Here is a 19,801-nt window from a genome sequence, read left to right as displayed (position 1 = left end):
CACCAAAGCTTCTCATAGTTGTTTTTATACAAATCTATATTTTTCATAGCAATTTCCACACCCAGATACTTTACTTTTGAAACAACTTCACACTCAGCTACACATTGTAATTCTTCCTGTTGATTCTTTGTCATATTTTTACACAATTTTTTTTATTTTTCTTTGTTTATATAAAAACCTGCCAGCTCGCTATATTCTTGTATCGTATGAAGCAGCAATGGTATTACACAAATAGGATTTTCATTGATAAACATTACATAATCAGCAAACGCTCTATATTTATAAGAAAAACATTTCAATTTCAGTCCCTCTATCTCCTTATCTTCTCTTATTTGCATAAACAAAGTCTCTAAAGTCATTATATCAATGGAGATAGAGGGCAACCTTGTCTCGTACCTTTGCTGATTATCATTTTTTCCATCAAGTCTGCATTTATACAAAGTCTTGCTTGTTGTTCAGTATATATTGCCTTGACCATTCTTATAAAATTTCCCCCTAGTCCCAATTTCTCCATCACTGAAAACATAAAGTCCCAATTCACATTATCAAAGGCCTTCTCTGCATCAGCAAAGAATAATGGCACTTCTTTTTCAGGGTGCTTCTCATAATATTCAACAGCGTCTATAACCGTTCTGATATTGTCTCTAATTTGTCTCCTGGGAAGAAATCCTGCTTGCTCATCTTTAATGAAATTATTCAAATGCTGTTTGAGTCTTTCTGCTAGTATCCTAGCATATATTTTATAATCATTATTGAGTAATGAAATTGGTCTATAATTTTTTACATTTGTGGTGTCTCTATCTTCTTTCGATATCAATGAAATTACTGCTTCCTTCCATGTATTTGGCACTTTCCTGTCAGTTCTTATTATATTCATCAGTTTTTGCAGCTTTCGTACTAATGTCTCTGCGAGGACTTTATAAAATTTTGCTGTAAAGCCATCTGGACCCAGTGCTTTTCCCAATTTCATTGAATGTATTGCTGCTTCAACTTCTATTTTTCCAATTGGTTTATTTAAGACCTTTTGCATGTTTTCTGTAAAGGGATTTACTTGTATTTTCTGTAAATAAACATTTATTTTACTCTGCTCCAACTTCTGACATTGGAACAACTTAGCATAATATTTATAAAATTCCCTTTTAATTCCTGCTTGGTCCACAATATCTTTGCCATCTGATACAATTTTGTTAATAAATTTACTCTCTCTTTTTTTTTTTCATTTGCCAAACCAGGTATTTTCCAGGTTTATTTGCTCCTTCAAAAGATTTCTGTTGCAATCTTTTGAGATTCCATTCTGCTTCTTTATTTAGCAGATATCTTAGCTGGTTCTGTAATATTGTAATCTCCGTTATAATTTTCTTTTTCCCCGGTCGCTTTCTAAGTTCCTTTTCCTTATTAGCAATCTCTTTTTGGATATCCAACATTTGTTTCTCTTTTGCTCTTTTGGCTTTGTTGTTCAATGTAATTAAAATGCCTCTTATTACAGCTTTATACGCATCCCACACCATTTGAAATTGTATGTCCTCTTTTTCATTTATTTGAAAGAAAGCTTTAGTTTCTTTTTCTAGAGTTGCCACTATATCTACTTTCTGTAGTAAATCTTCATTTATCCTCCACCTCCTAGTCTTTTTGGCATACTTTGCCGACCACATTATTGGGTTATGATCTGCCCCCACTTTAGGAAGACTCTATTTTTTTTGTCATAAGTCCAAGATCTTTTGTAGCCCATAACATATCAATCCTTGAGAAAGAATTATGTCTTGCTGGAAAAAGGTGTAATCACACACCATAGGATTAAATTTCCTCCAAACATCTTCCAAACTTTCTTGATTCACTAAGTCAAAAAAAGACTTTGGTAATTTCCCTTCTTTATTTCTTTTTCCAGATCTGTCTAAAATATTTTTAACTGTTCCATTAAAATCTCCCATCACCATTATTTGTTCATATACCACTTGGTCCAATTGCTGTACAATTTCTTTAAAGAAAGAGTCCTTTGCCCCATTTGGGGCATACAATCCCACTAATAATGTCTTTTGTCATTTAATAGCACTTCCACTGCTATGTATCTTCCATCATCATCTTTAAAAACCAATTTTGGGTTAAGTTCCTGTTTTGTGTAAAAAATCACTCCCCTTTTTTTCTTTAGCCAATGAAAAAAATGCTGTACCCAATTGCTTGTAATCCATTTGTTTAATACCCAATTGCTTGTAATCCATTTGTTTAAATTTGTAACCCATGTGTTTAATATGCACTTCTTGTAAACAAATTATACTACATTTTTGCTTTTTAATCCAATTAAATGTAGCCTTTCTTTTTTGCGGTGAATTTAGTCCATTTACATTCCAAGATAATAATTTGTAATCCATAATGATTCTTCACCTATTCTGTATCCCCAAAATCCCTATGTTCCTCAAAAAATCTCCTCTGGTCTTGGACATTGTTAATTGTAATCCTCTTTCCTTCCATTTCAAAGCTTAGACCTTCTGGTAATATCCATCTGTATCTCAAACCTTTGTCATGTAGTTTATCAGCTAATTTCTTGTACAGTCTTCTGTCATTTATGACCTTTCTTGGCAGCTCTTTCATAATTCTTACTCTGCTTCTTTCCACCTCCATTGCTTTTTCAAATTGTTCACTTAAAAGTTTTCCAACCATGTCTCTTGATACAAATCTTACGACCACATCTCTTGGTAGCTTATTTTTTTCTTGGCATACATTGAATTGACCCTATATATATATATATAGTCATAGGCATAGCTAGATTGATCAGGGTCCATCTCCAAAAATTATACCTATTATATATGTCTTCAACTCAAATTCTTCATTTTCAGGAACTCCTCTCAGACGTACCTGGTTCTCCATTATCTTACAGTCTTGTAGAACTACTTTCTCCTGCAACTTAGTAATCATGGAATCTTGATCTTTTACTTTATTTTCAACTACATGCACTTTATTTAATGTTGCTTGTGAGTCTTTTTGGAGATCCTCAATTTCTTTTTTCATATCTATCTTTTCCGCTTCTACACTTGCTTGAATGTCTTTTTTTAATTCTTTAATATTTTCAGTTATTAATTATTTCATCACTTTGACCAATCTGGCCTTCATGGCTTCAAGTTGTTCATTAACTTTGGCCATCTTTATCTCCTCCAAAGACCTGGCTCTCAGACAAAGCTTCGGTCCCCCCTTATGTTCAGACATTACTGTCCTCCCATTATAAATATAGACTCCAATTTGGTCTTTTCAATCAAAATTGAAACACAGATTCTGATAGCTTGAAACAACCTTTCCAATGAGCCCAAAATCGCTGTTCTAGGAGCTTCCTAACTCCAGATATTAATTTAATTTTTTTTTCAATTTTTGACCTTCCTTTAATGGCCACCAAAGTTTTTCTATGATTGATTAGTCCTAGTTGAAAACTTGACCTTCTTTCAATGGCTCCCTCCTGCTTTTCTTCCTGTTTTACTTTTTGCTTTTCTTGCCACAAAGTCCCATTCTCTATGATCAGATATTCTTGTGATGTTTACGCCACTTCCTGAGACGTCTTCCAGTGCAGCAACTCTGTGACGATGGGAGTTTTTACAGAAACCACAAGTATTCCAAACATAAGTTGTTGTTTTTTTACTTTTAACTTGGCTTCTTAGATCCTAATAGTCCCAAAATTACCCCCTTCCCTTCTTAACTTTAGAAAGCTGTAGTTAGTTCCAAATTTTAGTCCTTATTTCTCAAATAGCTTGTATTAGTCCCAGTGATAGATAACGATCTTCTTAACTTGGAATCAAATATATCCTCTTTAACACCGTCCTTGCTGAAGATAAATGAATAGATACTAAAATAGTCCAAAGAAGGCTTGAATCATGATGGGTTTAAGAAGGATTGCTGGAATGAAATCCTTCGCTGGGGATCCTTCAAAGCCTTGGAGAAGCCCCACTGGGACTCCTCAGCAGCCAAAGTAAATTCCCTCAGAATTTCCAAGGCATATCTTGGCCTTTTCCCTGTCTGAGAAAAGTTGGCAGTTGGCATTGAAATCACCTTTCTGACCAAAAACAAAGGCTCTGGTCCGCTCCGCTCCTCTATTTGTAGAAGCGTCTTAACTCTCCATGATCCAACCCTGGAAGCAGAACTTCTGCTGTTTGCAAGCCAGATTTGAGTGTAAGACTCCAGCTTTGAGGAATCACATGATGGCTAGAGACATCTTCCAGCAATCTAAAGGTTGCTGCCACCTGTCCAAAAAGACAGAGTAGCTTGTCTATTAAGTGTCTGATCCTCTAGTCAGCATCATCCTCTTTTCCTCAACGTTCATATGTAAAACTTTACCCTCATTTACTTCAAAACTCATCATATATTCTTTAAGTCTTTTTAAGTCTACAGGAGTAATTAGACCTAGATTAATATAACTCTGTTTGGAATGAAACTGTTAGCGTTGATAAAATACTTTCTTTATATTTAATTTTCATATTTGTTGATATTTCAGATTGCAAACAAAATGGCACAGCCATGTTCATAATGGCTGTTTTATGAAAGCAAAGTCCAATAATGTTCAGGCACACGCTGAAGCATAAATTGTTCCTGGGAAAGAATAACAGTAAACTGAGAAAATGTGATAAATTTTGTGCAAAGAATAGAAAAATAAAAATAAAAGTTAAGTTTATGGAAGCAATACCATGGCATTGTTAAAGCCTTACATATTAGAGAATGGCTTTAAAAACTGGCAAGAGAATATGCAAATCTCTCAGGTAATCCATAAATTAAAATCCATAAAAGAAAATCAATCAGACTGTCTTCATCTGGCTTCCAGAAGTGCAGCTTCTGCTGTCTAAAATCCTTTAACTGGATCTGTACCTGGAGACTTTTACCACTGAGCTACAACTCATCCCTGCAACACTGGAAAGGCGGATCAAGTATATTTAGCATATTTTTTAAAAAAGTTATTTGGAGGAAAATGAGTTGTCATGTTTTTCATATAGCTTTGCTCACAATTAAAGAAAATCATCAAAAAAAACCCAGTAATCCTCAAGCATGAATCATATGTTTGGACAAAATAGGGTTTTTTTAAAAAAAAATGGACAGTAATTCACCTTTGCTGTCAAAAAGATAAAGGCTTAAAATTTTCTGCTGAAATGTGTACAACACCATGTAAATTATGTGAATATAATCATTGTTTTTTAAAGAGAGAGGATGGGGGGAGAGAGGATGAGTGGGCGTCAACGTGGCAGATGCGGTTCAATGTGGCCAAGTGCAAAGTAATGCACATTGGGGCCAAGAATCCCAGCTACAAATACAAGTTGATGGGGTGTGAACTGGCAGAGACAGACCAAGAGAGAGATCTTGGGGTCATGGTAGATAATTCACTGAAAATGTCAAGACAGTGTGCGTTTGCAATAAAAAAGGCCAACGCCATGCTGGGAATTATTAGGAAGGGAATTGAAAACAAATCAGCCAGTATCATAATGCCTCTGTATAAATCGATGGTGCGGTCTCATTTGGAGTACTGTGTGCAGTTTTGGTCGCCGCACCTCAAAAAGGATATTATAGCATTGGAGAAAGTTCAGAAAAGGGCAACTAAAATGATTAAAGGGCTGGAACACCTTCCCTATGAAGAAAGGTTGAAACGCTTAGGGCTCTTTAGCTTGGAGAAACGTCGACTGAGGGGTGACATGATAGAAGTTTACAAGATAATGCATGGGATGGAGAAAGTAGAGAAAGAAGTACTTTTCTCCCTTTCTCACAATACAAGAACTCGTGGGCATTCGATGAAATTGCTGAGCAGACAGGTTAAAACGGATAAAAGGAAGTACTTCTTCACCCAAAGGGTGATTAACATGTGGAATTCACTGCCACAGGAGGTGGTGGCGTCCACAAGCATAGCCACCTTCAAGAAGGGGTTAGATAAAAATACAGAGCAGAGGTCCATCAGTGGCTATTAGCCACAGTGTGTGTGTGTGTGTGTGTGTATATATATATATATTTGGCCGCTGTGTGACACAGAATGTTGGACTGGATGGGCCATTGGCCTGATCTAACATGGCTTCTCTTATGTTCTTATGTTATGTTCTTATTTAATGTCTATGCCACACTGGAAAAAAACTTTAAAATAAAAAATCCTCCATTCAAGTCATCTGACAAGAAAAGATGAGGATCAGCTGTTAGGTGCATTACTTAATGCAAGGGGGTGGGGGAAGCAGACATTATTCTAAAGTACTGTCATAGGAATGGAACTCAATCTGTTCTGTTCTTTATTCATCTTGAAACCATTGTTTTCTAATCAGCAAACTTGCCTTTCTCTTCCTATAGAATAGAGAAAGGAGAAAGGAATGGAGAAGCTCCTTACAGTCAGCAAAAACAAGACCTGGAGCTGACTGCAGCTCAGATCATGAGTTACTCATTGCAAAATTCAGGCTTAAACTGAAGAAAACTGGGGAAGCCATTAGGTCATTCAGATTTGAATTTGATCACATCCCTTATGAATATACCGTGGAGGTGAAGAATAGGTTTAAGGAACTAGAGTTGATAGAAAGAGTGCTGGAAGAACTATGGACGGAGGTTCATGATATTGTACAGAAGGCAGCAATCAGTGCCATCCCAAAGAAAAAGAAATGCAAGAAAGCAAAGTGGCTGTCTGATGAAGCTTTACAAATTGCTGAGGAAAGAAGGAAAGTGAAAGGCAAAGGTGAAAAGGAAAGATTCACCCAACTGAATGCAGATTTCCAGAGAACACCAAGGAGAGATAAGGAGGCCTTCCTGAAGGAACAATGCAAAGCAATAGAGGAAAATAATAGAATGGGAAGGACAAGAGATCCCTTCAAGAAAATTGGAGAAATCAAGGGAATGTTTCATGCAAAGATGGCCATGATAAGGAACAAAAACGGTAGGGACCTAACAGAAGCAGAAGAGATCAGGAAGGGATGGCAGGAATACACAGAAGAATTATACTAGAAGGATCTCAATGTCCTTGACAGCCATGACAATGAAATCGCTGACCTTGAGTCAGACATCCTGGAGTGTGAAGTCCAATGGGCCTTAGAAAGCATTACTAACAACAAAGCGAGTGGAGATGACAGTATCCCAGTTGAGCTATTCAAAGTCCTAAAAGATGATACTGTTAAAGTGATGCACACATTATGTCAACAAATTTGGAAAACACATCAGTGGCCACAGGATTGGGAAAGGTCAGTTTATATTCCAATCCCAAAGAAGGGTAATGCCAAGGAATGTTCAAACTATCGCACCATTGCACTCATTTCACATGCCAGCAAGGTCATGTTAAAGATCCCACAAGCTAGGCTTCAGCAGTATGTAGATGGGCAACTACCAGAAGTTCAAGCGAGGTTTCGGAGAGGTAGAGAAACTAGAGATCAAATTGCCAACATTCGCTGGATTATGGAGAATGTACGGGAGTATCAGAAAAATGTCTATGCTAAAGCCTTTGATTGTGTGGATCACAACAAACTGTGGCAATTCCTTACAGAGATGGGAGTACCAGACCACCTCACATGTCTCCTGAGAAACCTGTATAAGGGTCAAGAAGCAACTATCAGAACAGGATATGGAACAACTGATTGGTTTAGAATAGGAAAAGGAGTTCGACAAGGATGTATATTGTCACCCTGCTTATTTAATTTATATGCAGAGTACATCATGCCGGAATCCTGGCCTGGATGAAGCAGAAGCCGGAATTAAGATTGCCGGGAAAAACATCAACAACCTCAGATGTGCCAATGACACCACTCTAATGCCAGAAAGTGAGGAGGAACTAAAGAACCTCTTGTTGAAGGTGAAAGAGCAGAACACAAAGTAGGCTTGAAACTCAACATAAAAAAAAAAAACCTAAGATCATGGCATCTGGCCCCATCACACCATGGCAAATAGAAGGGGAAGACATGGAAGTAGTGACAGACTTCACATTTCTGAGATGCAAGATAACCACAGATGGTAATTGTAGCCATGAAATTAAGCAACGTTTGCTCCTTGGGAGAACAGCTATGGCAAACCTGGGCAGTATAATAAAAAGTAGGGACATCACCCTGCCAACAAAAGTCCATTTAGTCAAAGTGATGGTATTCCCAGTAGTAATGTATGACTGTAAGAGCGGGACCATAAGGAAGGCCGAGTGCAGAAGAATAGATGCTTTTGAACTGTGGTGCTGGAGAAGAATCTTGAGAGTCCCTTGGACTGCAGGAAGATCAAATCAGTCAGTCCTAAGAGAAATCAACCCAGACTCTTCCCTGGAATGTCAGATGTTGAAGCTGAAACTCAAATACTTTGGTCAACAAATGAGAAGGGAGCACTCACTGGAGAAGATCCTGATGCTGGGAAAGACAGAAGGCAAAATTGGAAGGAGATGGCAAGATGAGATGGCTGGACAGCGTTACTGATGTAACAAACACGAATTTGAGCAGACTTCGGAGGATGGTGGAAGACAGGAGGGCCTGGCGTGACTTTGTACATGGGGTCACAAAGAGTCGGACTTGACTGTGCGACTGAACAACAACAACAAACCATAAATATAAGACTTGTGATGTTTGGGCCTGACAGCTAAAGGACAGGAAAGCAGACTTTGAACACTTTCTCTCTCACACACATTCCATAACACATATTCAGTGTGCTTTGCAATTGGATTTTACTGTGTGAAATGGCAAAATCCACTTGTGAACACTCACTGAAGTGGATTGACACTGCATTGTTTAGAATATCTGAAAGTGCCCTTCCAGGGGTAGGCCTTCTAAAGGTAAGGTGCCACCTCTAAGAAAGCCATGCCTTTAGTTACCACACACTTCTGATTCCAAGTCATGTAGTCATCCATAAGGGAGCTCTCATATTCCAATAAAATTTAGATGGGGATCCAGGATTATTCTACTCAGCCTAAAGGAACTTCCAGGCATGGCAAAAGGGAAGAAGCCTGAATTGGTCTACTTAGGACAGGGGTGTGAAACATGCTGCCCGAGGGCAAAATCAGGCCCCCAGAGGGCTCCTATCAGCCCCCCCCCCCAAGCAACTACCGCTTGTCTGCTTCTTTCTCCCTCTCTCATGCTTCCTCCTGCACCTCAACTTGCTTTGCAAGGCTTGCTCAATTGCACAAGAGCTATAGAGCAAAACCTCAATTTTCTCCATTTTTTAGGATCCACCCCCTCTTGGTCCTCTGGGGAGGGAGGGAAAGAGCTTCCTTTTTGCCCAGTTCCCTGGATCCCATGGGGGAAATACAAAGAAAGCACCTTTAAGACCCCAAAGTGTTTTATTTTAAGTTTTAAAAAAAATCTTTAGTCTTGTTTGTGTTCTTTAAAAAGTTTATATCTCTGCTACCTAATCTTAAATAGGTACACACATGGCCCAGCCCGGCCCGACAAGGTCTCATTTATGTCAGATCTGGCTCTCATGACAAATGAGTTCGACACCCCTGACATAGGAGGTAATAGAATTAGTCCCTTCTAAACTCAAATATGCAGGCAATGTTTCATTAATTAGATTAATTAGGTATGATATTCATAATGCATGGAAGGATCTAGTTGGCAGTCATCCCTGTCTGATGATCTAACCCACTTTCCTTCCATCATAATGCCTACGATGATCTAACCCACTTTCCTTCCTCAGAGGCAGGATTTTCCCTCCATTGTTCTCTCCCTTTCTGACTAAGTAGCCCTATTTATCAATTTTCGTTGCTTCTGAAGAACTATAGCTACCCTAACTGGTCACAAAATGAAATTTTGCTACTGGTTCAGCCCAGGAACCTGAGGGAAGGGTCAAGATCCCTCTTTAACTTAAACCACAGTCCATTAGACAGTCCATACAGCACCTACAAGATTTTGAAGTACAGACCATCAGATAAGCCTATTGTTTCCCTGCAGGGTTTCCAGGTCTGTGTTGGAAAATACCTGGAGACTTTGGGGGTGGATCTGGGAGATGGTGGGGTTTGAGGAGGGGAGGGGCCTCAGTACGATACAATGCCATAGAGTCCACCCTTCAAAGCACCCATTTTCTCCAGGAAATCTGAACTCTGCCAGCTGGAGATGAGTTGTAAAAGCAGGAGATCTCCAGGCCCCACCTGGAGGCTGGCAACCCTATTTCCCCATGATACAATAATCAGATCACACCTAGTTCTTTTGTCCAACCTCTAGACCAGCTGGTGAGCAGTTCAAGTGATCAGTTCAATCCAGTCACTCAACATCTTTGGCGTGTCACTTTTGTATCTATCATTTTCCTGCTCGGCTGTTAGAATAAATTGGACATGACAATTCAAACTTTTTGATAACAAAACAATCCCAGCTTTTGATCCCACTTGCTACTCATCTCACTTCTCCCACCTTCCTCCTCACTTTTCATGTCATTCAATCAAAAACCTTTTTTGGTTGAATCACATTCTAAGAGAGTCCAATAAACCTTTGTTTATTAGTTTGCTTGTTTAGAGAATTTCTAGGCCTTCTCTCCAAACAGCCTGCTCTAGGACATATGAACATATGAAGCTGCCTTATACTGAATCAGACCCTCGGTCCATCGAAGTCAGTATTGTCTTCTCAGACTGGCAGCGGCTCTCCAGGATCTCAAGCTGAGGTTTTTCACACCTCTTTGCCTGGACCCTTTTTTGGAGATGCCAGGGATTGAACCTGGGACCTTCTGCTTCCCAAGCAGATGCTCTACCACTGAGCCACCGTCCCTCCCCTTGAAACTTACAAAGTAAAATGTGATAAACATAAAATAGCATAAGAAACATGAAAATTAACTATTTAAAAAACCTGATGTTAATAAAAATTCATAATAAAAAACCCAGGCAGAGCAAAAAAAAGTAGCACAAAACTTTTCACATCTTTAAGGAGATTCATAAAGTATTTCTCAGGCTAGAAACAGGCTGTAAAAACTATTTTAAAAGGTCAATCCTTTAATTAATGCCTGGGTAAAAATATATTTTGGTCTGGAACATAAAAGAGAGTAAAACAGGGAAAGCACAGTCCACAGGAAAGGTACCACCAGTGAAAAAGCCCCATCTGTGGTTGTACCTTTCTCACTTCTGCAAGTGGGAAAAGAAAGAGAAGGGCTTGTGACAATGATCTAATTTGCTGGTTGGACACTATGGAAGGAGTAAACGGGACAGTGAATCCAAAATCTTGGTTTAATCTCAGTTTGGAGTGCCAGTTTGTGGAGAGTAAAGAAACTACATTTGCCCATATACCAAATACTGATTATACAAGTCCACTTGTACCAAAAACCAAATGTCATTGGCAACTGGTAACAGAGTTTTTTCTTCTGATCTCTCATTTGTGTCATCACGCATAGAAACATAATTGTTAAACTAATCATACCTGTTTAAATTATTCTGTAAAGTCAGACTGACATTTTGTTTGTCTGCCCTGTGTTGCTGTTTACCAGTGGTATTCAATTTCTTTACATTGTTTCAGCCTTTCTGTTTCTTTGTCTTTGCTGTTCATTGTTTGTTTGCATTTGTTTGATAAAATGTTTGAATTCTTTTCAGCCTGTGTGTCTGAACTGGCTGCTTCCTAGTTGAAGGTAGCTGGCAGTCTTGGCAGGTGCAATAGCAGACAGGGTTTCTGCTCCTTGCATAGCTGGGAAATTTGGTAAATGCAATTCACCCACTAGTAGACAACACAATAGCACAGTAAATTGCACCTACTAGAATTCTATTTTTTCTATTGACTATATAAGGTATAGGTGCATTGCCTTCTGTTGCATCAGATTGCCTCCAGCAGCAGAGCTTCTGACAGTTTGTTACATCTGTTGCACTTCCTTAGCTAGGTATTTAGTAGGAAATATGTAAAGCATCTTCATAGATTTTGAGTAAGCCTGTTAGATAGATTAGGCTTCAGAGTCTCAAGAATCAATCAGTGAAACTGAAAATCATTTTTAAATCAGTGAAGTGGCTTTCCATAATGAGTTCTTGCTTCTTCAATCCTGAAAGATACAGCTAATAAAGTCACAGATCAAAGTAGTGGTCAAGTGAGTTCAGCATGGAAGGTAAATGGCAGATCTTCAATACTGTAATTAACAGAGCCATCACTTAAAGGATTGCTCTGGAAGACAAAAATGCCACTTATAATCTGAAACAGTGAGTCTGTTAGCTTACTTCTCTTATCACATTACAGATTCACAGCCTGGCAGCCACTGTATAATTGGCTGAATGTAGTATGAGTTTGGAATTTGAAGAAATTAAGTGGCAACATATTTGTATAAAAGAATATAGGATAAGGAGTTAGTACCACATACTGTACTGAATAAGGTGCAATTATAAGAAATGTGTATTTGCAAGCCAAAAGAAAGAGTTATAAAGCAATAGAAGGATGTAAGAGGCAAAACCAAAGATATAAATTGTAAATGATTCTCAGATTGTGTATTAATAGAACTAGATATTTTGTAATAAAGAAAATGTAAACAAAAGAGACATTTGCTCTCCCCCTCCAACCCTAATTTCCCCGTATCCCCCTGTACTATTATTTCCTTCCCCTTTTCCTTTATTTGAAATTTAATAAAACGTTTAATTTGGGGGGGAAAGTTGAATCTACCTTGTGTGTCTTTTAATTCATCCTGAAGTTCAAACTTGATCATTTTAGCTATTAAAATTGCCAAGCCTCTAGCCTTAGATGATCCTGGTGATGCGTATTGATTCGAAAACCAAGTAGTAGTTAGTAGTGGGACTGATTCTTTTTTATGGTGAGTCTCCTGGAGAAGAAGGATTTGGGGGTTTGCTTTAAGAATATGGCTGGTTACTCTCTTTTTAAAAATATGATTATTAAGGCCTCGAACGTTCCAAGACCAAATTGTATAAAGCATGATAGCTGAGTCTATCTGCTTTCTACTTTAATCTATTTTACACTCTAACACCTAAAAGAAGATTTACAGTAAATAATAATACTCTAACTTATACTAACTATCCCAAAAACCAGTATTTAAATTTACAACTAAGTAATTATACCCTTTAGGAAATTACAGTCAACAGTAAACAGTGATCTATGATTAATTATACTCTATATAAAACCATAAAATAAAATACAACAACGATAGCTTACTTATTTGTTTGCCAGATTGGCTATAAAAACCAAAATTCAGTTACTATTGCCCAAACACAAGAGCACGATCCCTCCTATGAGTTCCAGAAACTGCCCACCCATTTATTGTTATAATGCAGTGCAAAATTATTAACTCCCCATAATTAGTGCATTAACTTCAGCTATAACATTGAATTGTATAACAAGTTCCAGTCTTACTCTCAAAACCTTCCTCATAATTGCTTGTCTGGGGTGTCCAAAAAAGATAATTTCCTCTTCGCTGATTTCCTTGATGTATCTATTGATATTTCCAATCCCAGAGTCTGTAATAATTTTTGTCCACTTTTCTCATTTGTAGCATAAAGAGCAGTGCCATTTCTTCTCACCAGTATCTTCCCAGGTGTGACCCATCTATATGGAATCTTTTCCTCTCTTAGTTTTGATGTAGTTGCTTTTAATCTTTGTCGAATTGTAAGAGCTTCTGGTGGTAGATCTGGAAACACTAAAATTCTTTGGTCCTGGAACATGAGATACCCAAGTTCTTTAGCTCTGCTTAGGACCAACCTGATTTGTCTGATGTTGGCAAAAGATACAAGAATGTCTCATGGTTGGCGTCTATTACTCTTGTTAGGGTTTCCAATCCGGTGAACCTTTAAGAGCACTGGATAAACACCTTCTTTAAATTGAAGAATAGTTGCAAGCCAGGTGCTCATGTCATTTAAAAGAGTAGGGGTTTCTTGAGGGTCTTCATTAAAACCACAAAATTTGAGGTTTTGAAGTCTGACCTGTGGTTCTAAAAACAGCACTCTGTCTCTCAAAGATTGGGTTTCCTCATGCATTTTTTTTCTGCTCAGCTTGCAATGTGTTTCCCAGCTTCATAGCTGAGTCTGCTGTAAGCTCTATTTGTTACAGTACAGAAGAAAGCTCGGTGATCTGCTCTGCTAATGGTTGAATAAATTGCCACGCCCCTAGGACTTGCTACAGAAACAGGAGATAGTGGTGTCTCTGGAAAAGGAAACTAAATGCTTCTTCCAAATAAATGAAAATGAGGATACTCAATTTCAAATCATGTGGGATGCTTATAAAGCGGTAATAAGGGGCATTTTAATTACATTGAATAATAAAGATAAAAGAGCCAAAAATAAGCAAATGATGGACATTCAGAAAGAAATTGGAAAAAAAGAGAAGGAACTTAAAAAGCAACCTGGGAAAAAGAAAATTATAAGAGAGATTACAATATTACAAAGTCAACTGAGACATTTGCTGAATAAAGAAGTGGAATGGAATTTAAAAAGATTCCAACAGAAATCTTTTGAAGGAGTGAATAAACCTAGAAAATATCTTGCTTGGCAAATGAAAAAAAGAAGGGAGAATAAAGTAATTAATAAAATCGTGTCAGGAGGAAAAGACATTGTTGATCATGAAGGAATTAAAAGGGAATTTTATAAATATTACTCCAAGCTGTTTAAAAGTCAAAATGTGGATAGAAAAAAAATTGATGCATATCTAGAGAAATTTAAAGTAAACTCCTCTACAGAAAGCATAGAGAATGTGTTGAATAAACCAACTGAGAGAGGAGAAATAGAGGAGGCAATGAATTCAATGAAGTTAGGAAAAGCACCCGGTCCAGATGGTTTTACAGCAAAATTTTATAAAGTTCTCTTGGAGATGCTATTACCAAAACTTCAGAAATTGATGAACATTATAAGAATAGACAGGAAAATTCCCAATACATGGAAAGAAGCAGTAATTTCTTGGATACCAAAAGAAGACAGAGACACTACAAATGTGAAAAATTATAGACCAATTTCATTACTTAAAAATGACTATAAAATATACGCAAGAATTTTAGCAGAATGCCTTAAACAACATTTGAACAGTTTTATTAAAGAAGAGCAAGCAGGATTCTTACCAAGATCCAAATTAGAGACAATATTAGAACAGTTATAGATATCATTGAATATTATGAAAAACACCCTGAAAAAGAAGTAGCATTATTTTTTGCAGACGCAGAGAGAGCATTTGATAATGCGCACTGGGATTTTATGTTTGCAGTGATGGAGAAATTGAGATTTGGAGAAGATTTTGTAAGAATGGTAAAAGCGATATATTCTGAGCAATCAGCAAGGCTCTGTATTAATGCAGATTTAACAGAAAAAATGAATGTAAATAAAGGAACTAGACAAGGTTGCCGTTTATCTCCATTGATATTTATAATGACTTTAGAGGTTTTGTTAATGCAACTCCAAGAAGATAAAGAGATAGAGGGATTGAAAGTGAAAGGTTTTTCTTATAAGTACAGAGCATTTGCAGATGATGTTTATAAATGAAAATCGCACTCATGTAACACCACTGTTGCTTCGTAAGATACAAGAATATGGAGAATTGGCAGGTTTTTACATAAACAAAGAAAAATCGAAAATTATATGCAAAAATATGTTAAAGAGCAAACAGGAAGAACTACAGAGGTTAACAGAGTGTGAAGTTATCTCCAAAGTAAAATACTTAGGGGTGGAATTAACAATAAAAAATATCGATTTGTATAAAAATAATTATGAGAAACTTTGGCATAAATTCAATGGAGATATGATAAAATGGAACAAACTGAATCTGTCTGTGTTGGGCAGAATTTCTGCAATTAAGATGAATGTCTTACCGAGAATTATGTTCCTGTTTCAAACAATTCCAATAGTGAAAGACAACAAACAATTTAATAAATGGCAAAGGAAACTTTCAGAATTTGTATGGGCCGGAAAAAAAACAAGAATTAAAATGAAAATTTTGATAGACGCGAAAGAAAGGGGTGGATTTTAACTGCTCAATCTAAAGTTGCATCATGATGCAGTATGCCTGGTGTGGATTAAGGAATGGATGACATTAGCAAATAGAAAGTTACTAGCATTAGAAGGACATGGTAATGTTTTTGGATGGTATGCTTATATGTACTATGGGAAAGATAAGATGGATGGCTTCTTTGTTCATCACTATATCAGAATATAAAATATATGGTGATGAAAGAAAACCGCTTTGGATTGTACCAACAGAAGTAATAAAATTGTATTCAGATACCAAAGAAGAGAAGTGGTTATCATACAAACAATTATTAAAAATACCAGGAGGAAAGGTGGAATTAAAGTCGGCCGAAGATATACAATATAATTACAATTGGTTTCAATTGCAACAAATAAAGAGTTTGCTTGAACAGGACATTAAGGATTATGGAATAAGACAAGAACAAACAGAACTGGAGAGAATGCTGATATCAGGAACATATAAACTATTATTGAAATGGTCTACAGAAGATGAAGTAGTTAAATCACAAATGATAAAATGGGCAATAAATATAAATAAGGAAATACAGATGAAGTCATGGGAATACTTATGGAAGAACTCTATGAAAATATCTACATGTTGTAACATTAAATAAAATTGTTTTAAAATGCTATATAGGTGGTACATAACACCTACAAAATTGGCAAAAATGAACAATCAGGTGTCGGATGGATGTTGGAAATGTAAAAGACAAGAAAGATCTTTCTACCATATGTGGTGGACTTGCGAAAAAGCTAAACAATTTTGTCAAATGATTCAGCAAGAGATTTCAAAAGTTTTGGGATATAATATTAAGAAGGTGGCAGACATTTTTTTGTTGGGATTACAAATGGAAACATTTCAAAAACAAGATAGAATGATAATTTGGTATATGCTTTCAGCTGCACGGACTGTATATGCGCAAATGTGGAAACAAGACAAAATACCAGAAATGTGGGAGCACACTTTGAAAGTTATGCATTGGAGTGAAATGAACAAGTTTACAAGAATTTTAAAAGAACAAGAGTTAGAGAAGTTTAAAAATGAATGAGGAAAGTTTCAAAAGTATATTGAAAAACAATAGAACGTTAAAGGACATTTGTTGATCTTTGACAATGGTTAATCTCTAAAGAAACTTTATATGGAGTACAGTAAAAAAATGAGATTATTGGATTATATCTTTTTCGTTTCTTTGTGAATGACTAAAACGGACTACTATGAAGATGGATTACAATTATAACCTATGGTTTTTTCTTTTTGAATTTTTTTTTTATTATGAAGAAAGATTCTTTAATAGATTGAGTTTATTACCTTTTAACAAATTAAATAAAATAGTAATAGGGAATGGTTTGTTAAAGGGTTTGGCACTGCCGGGGGTCACCAAAAGTGGGGAGGGGTGGAGAAAATGTAGTGTATGTGTATTAACTTTTAACAACAAATGATAATATGTTATTATAATATATTACATTATAATAAATTGTTTTAAACCATGAAAAAAAAATTGCCCCCCCCCAATCGGAATAAAGAGGCTGACACTGATGTTGGGTAAAATGGGCGGCTTTATTAAACATAACTATAGCTTAACTAGCACGGCAAGGGCTACCTAAAGCTGGACCAGCCCCAGGGTCGACCCACAACCCTTCTCTGTCCAGTGACAGACGAGACACCCTGCCCCTGACATGAGCCACAGTGATGTGGCTATTGCCAGGCCAGCCAGGCCAAAACTTAGCTTCCCCCAACTTAGGCCTCCACCACCCAGAAGGAGCCCGTTTACTGGGGAGGCTTCACTTACGATCCTCATTGTGCAGCATTGAACCGTACACCCCATCTGCTGCTCCTGCAGATCGCGTGCACTCAATGGGTGCTGAGCCCTGGGTGCTCCCCTCAACTTCAGTAACCCCTTCCTCCTGCTGCCAAGTGACCAACTAAATTAACATATAACATGTCCTTCATTCCCCTACCTCTAACAAGCAGTACAAGTTAGGCAAAAAACACTCCACCGCCAGCCAATCAGGTGAGAATGAAAAAATTCCTACCTGGTCCCTAATAAGGTGACTGGTTAAACCTGTACTACTGAGGGGGGTGGGCGGGCCGAGAGCCGAAAGCAACTGTACAGCTTGGCACGGGGCCAGGGCTATATAGCCCTGACACTCTGCCCTCAGCCTCCTGATCCTTTGGGGCGGCAAAAGTGGCCCCATGACGTATAGCCAGGGCCCTTTCTTTAAGTTTAGAGTCCAGCTTATTTAAAATTGTTGGTTCAGTATCCTGTAAAGCCATTTTAAGAAGGTTTTGAAGGGTAGACAAGGTAATAGGGTCTGAATTGCTTTCTTTTTTCTTTGATGCTGTTTCCAACATCATTTTTTTCCTGCTTGAGGCTGCAGTTGTCTCCCCAACTGAGTTATTTACGGCATTAAAGAAGCCTTTTACTGAGGTTGGAAGCCTTGATTTATGTGGGAAACCTTTCTTCCCAAGTTTTTTCATTTTTTAAACCTTTTTGCAGTAGAGAGATGCGTTTTTAAGGAAGGTCGGGCTGGAGCCACTGGATCAGGTGTCCTCCATTATGGCCTCCAACACCCCGTTCCAGCAATACTTGCATGATGTCGTATTTGCAAATACAGGGATGCAAACTGAAACTTTTTCAGTGAAGACAATGGGGGGCATAAATGTTTGCTCACCAACTCTCCTCTCTCCATTCGCACAACTATAATGGAGAATGAGACTTCATTTAACTCTAGGGAACATACTATTGGCAGTATATAAATTCTAGATATGGAACATCTCATAGATTAAGTTGTGCAATATAGGACTATGTAAACTTGCCTAGCTTTAAAATGAACTGGTAATGTTGATAATGAAAACTCTGGAGAAAAGGCACATTGCACAAAGAATAGCTATCAGCAACACAGGATGGGCAACCAAGGTGGAGCATCTGTCATGTCAGCACTGTTGGCTCCAGCCTCTATAAACAAACCAAAACATAATTAGGGATGCTGAGAACTTTGTGGCAAACATTTTCATCAGGTGAAAATACCATTGTCAATAGTCATGATCATTTATGAACCAAGTTTCTTGACTCCTTGCCTTGCTGCCTCATAAAATGCTGACAATTGCACTGTACTGTACCATTTACAGAGAGGAACCTACTCAGCAAATCTGAACTGCTCATAGAAACTACTTGATGAAAAATGAGTACGTTAATGTATCTAATTCTCATATGACCAAATCTGTGGATACTTTAATCTAGACACTGAAGCCACGGACAAACAAGACAGATCTTTCTACAAACCTGAAAAAAGTTCCACACTCGCAGGAAAAGTTTCTGAAATCTACCCCCTCCCAATTTATTTATTTATTTTTTCTCAGCACTAACACTCAGCCAAAATGAAAGAAGCAGTTCCCATAGACTTGAGAAATGAATGCCCTCAGTGGCCATTGCTAAGTGACAACAGTGTTATCAACCTTCAAGTCTTGGTTTCTGTCAGAAAAAAATATGGGGTGGGGGCAGGGCCCTTTCTAGTGATGCCTTTAAGGGAAGCCTCTTCAGATCCAGGCCCATCAGCAACTACTGGGGAACTTGTATAAGTCACCAAAGTCTGGCAGTTTGTGACTTTTCAGTACCAACTAAAGGAGAAAACCATGGGAAACAATTGCATAAAAAATTATACCAGAATTTTTCTATCACATATGTTAAATATAGGTAGGTAGTTCAACTGAGTGGACTGACACTGAATCCTGCGAAGACAGAGGTCCTTTGTTTGGGCCGTCGGGGACCGGGGGGGGGGAAATCCCCCTGCCAGCTTTTGACGGTGTACCGCTGAGGCCAGCGGACAGGGTCAGGAGCCTGGGGGTGCTATTGGAGCCGTCCCTAAAGATGGAGGCTCAGATAGCGGCCACTGCCAAGTCCGCGTTTTTTCATCTTAGATGGGCAAGGCAGTTGGCCCCCTTCCTGGCCCCCGACGACCTAGCAACAGTGATCCACGCCACGGTCACCTCGAGGTTGGATT

The sequence above is a fragment of the Heteronotia binoei genome, chromosome 21, assembly GCF_032191835.1.
Source record: "Heteronotia binoei isolate CCM8104 ecotype False Entrance Well chromosome 21, APGP_CSIRO_Hbin_v1, whole genome shotgun sequence".
Taxonomy (NCBI): domain Eukaryota; kingdom Metazoa; phylum Chordata; class Lepidosauria; order Squamata; family Gekkonidae; genus Heteronotia; species Heteronotia binoei.
This window is presented reverse-complemented; position numbering follows the sequence as displayed.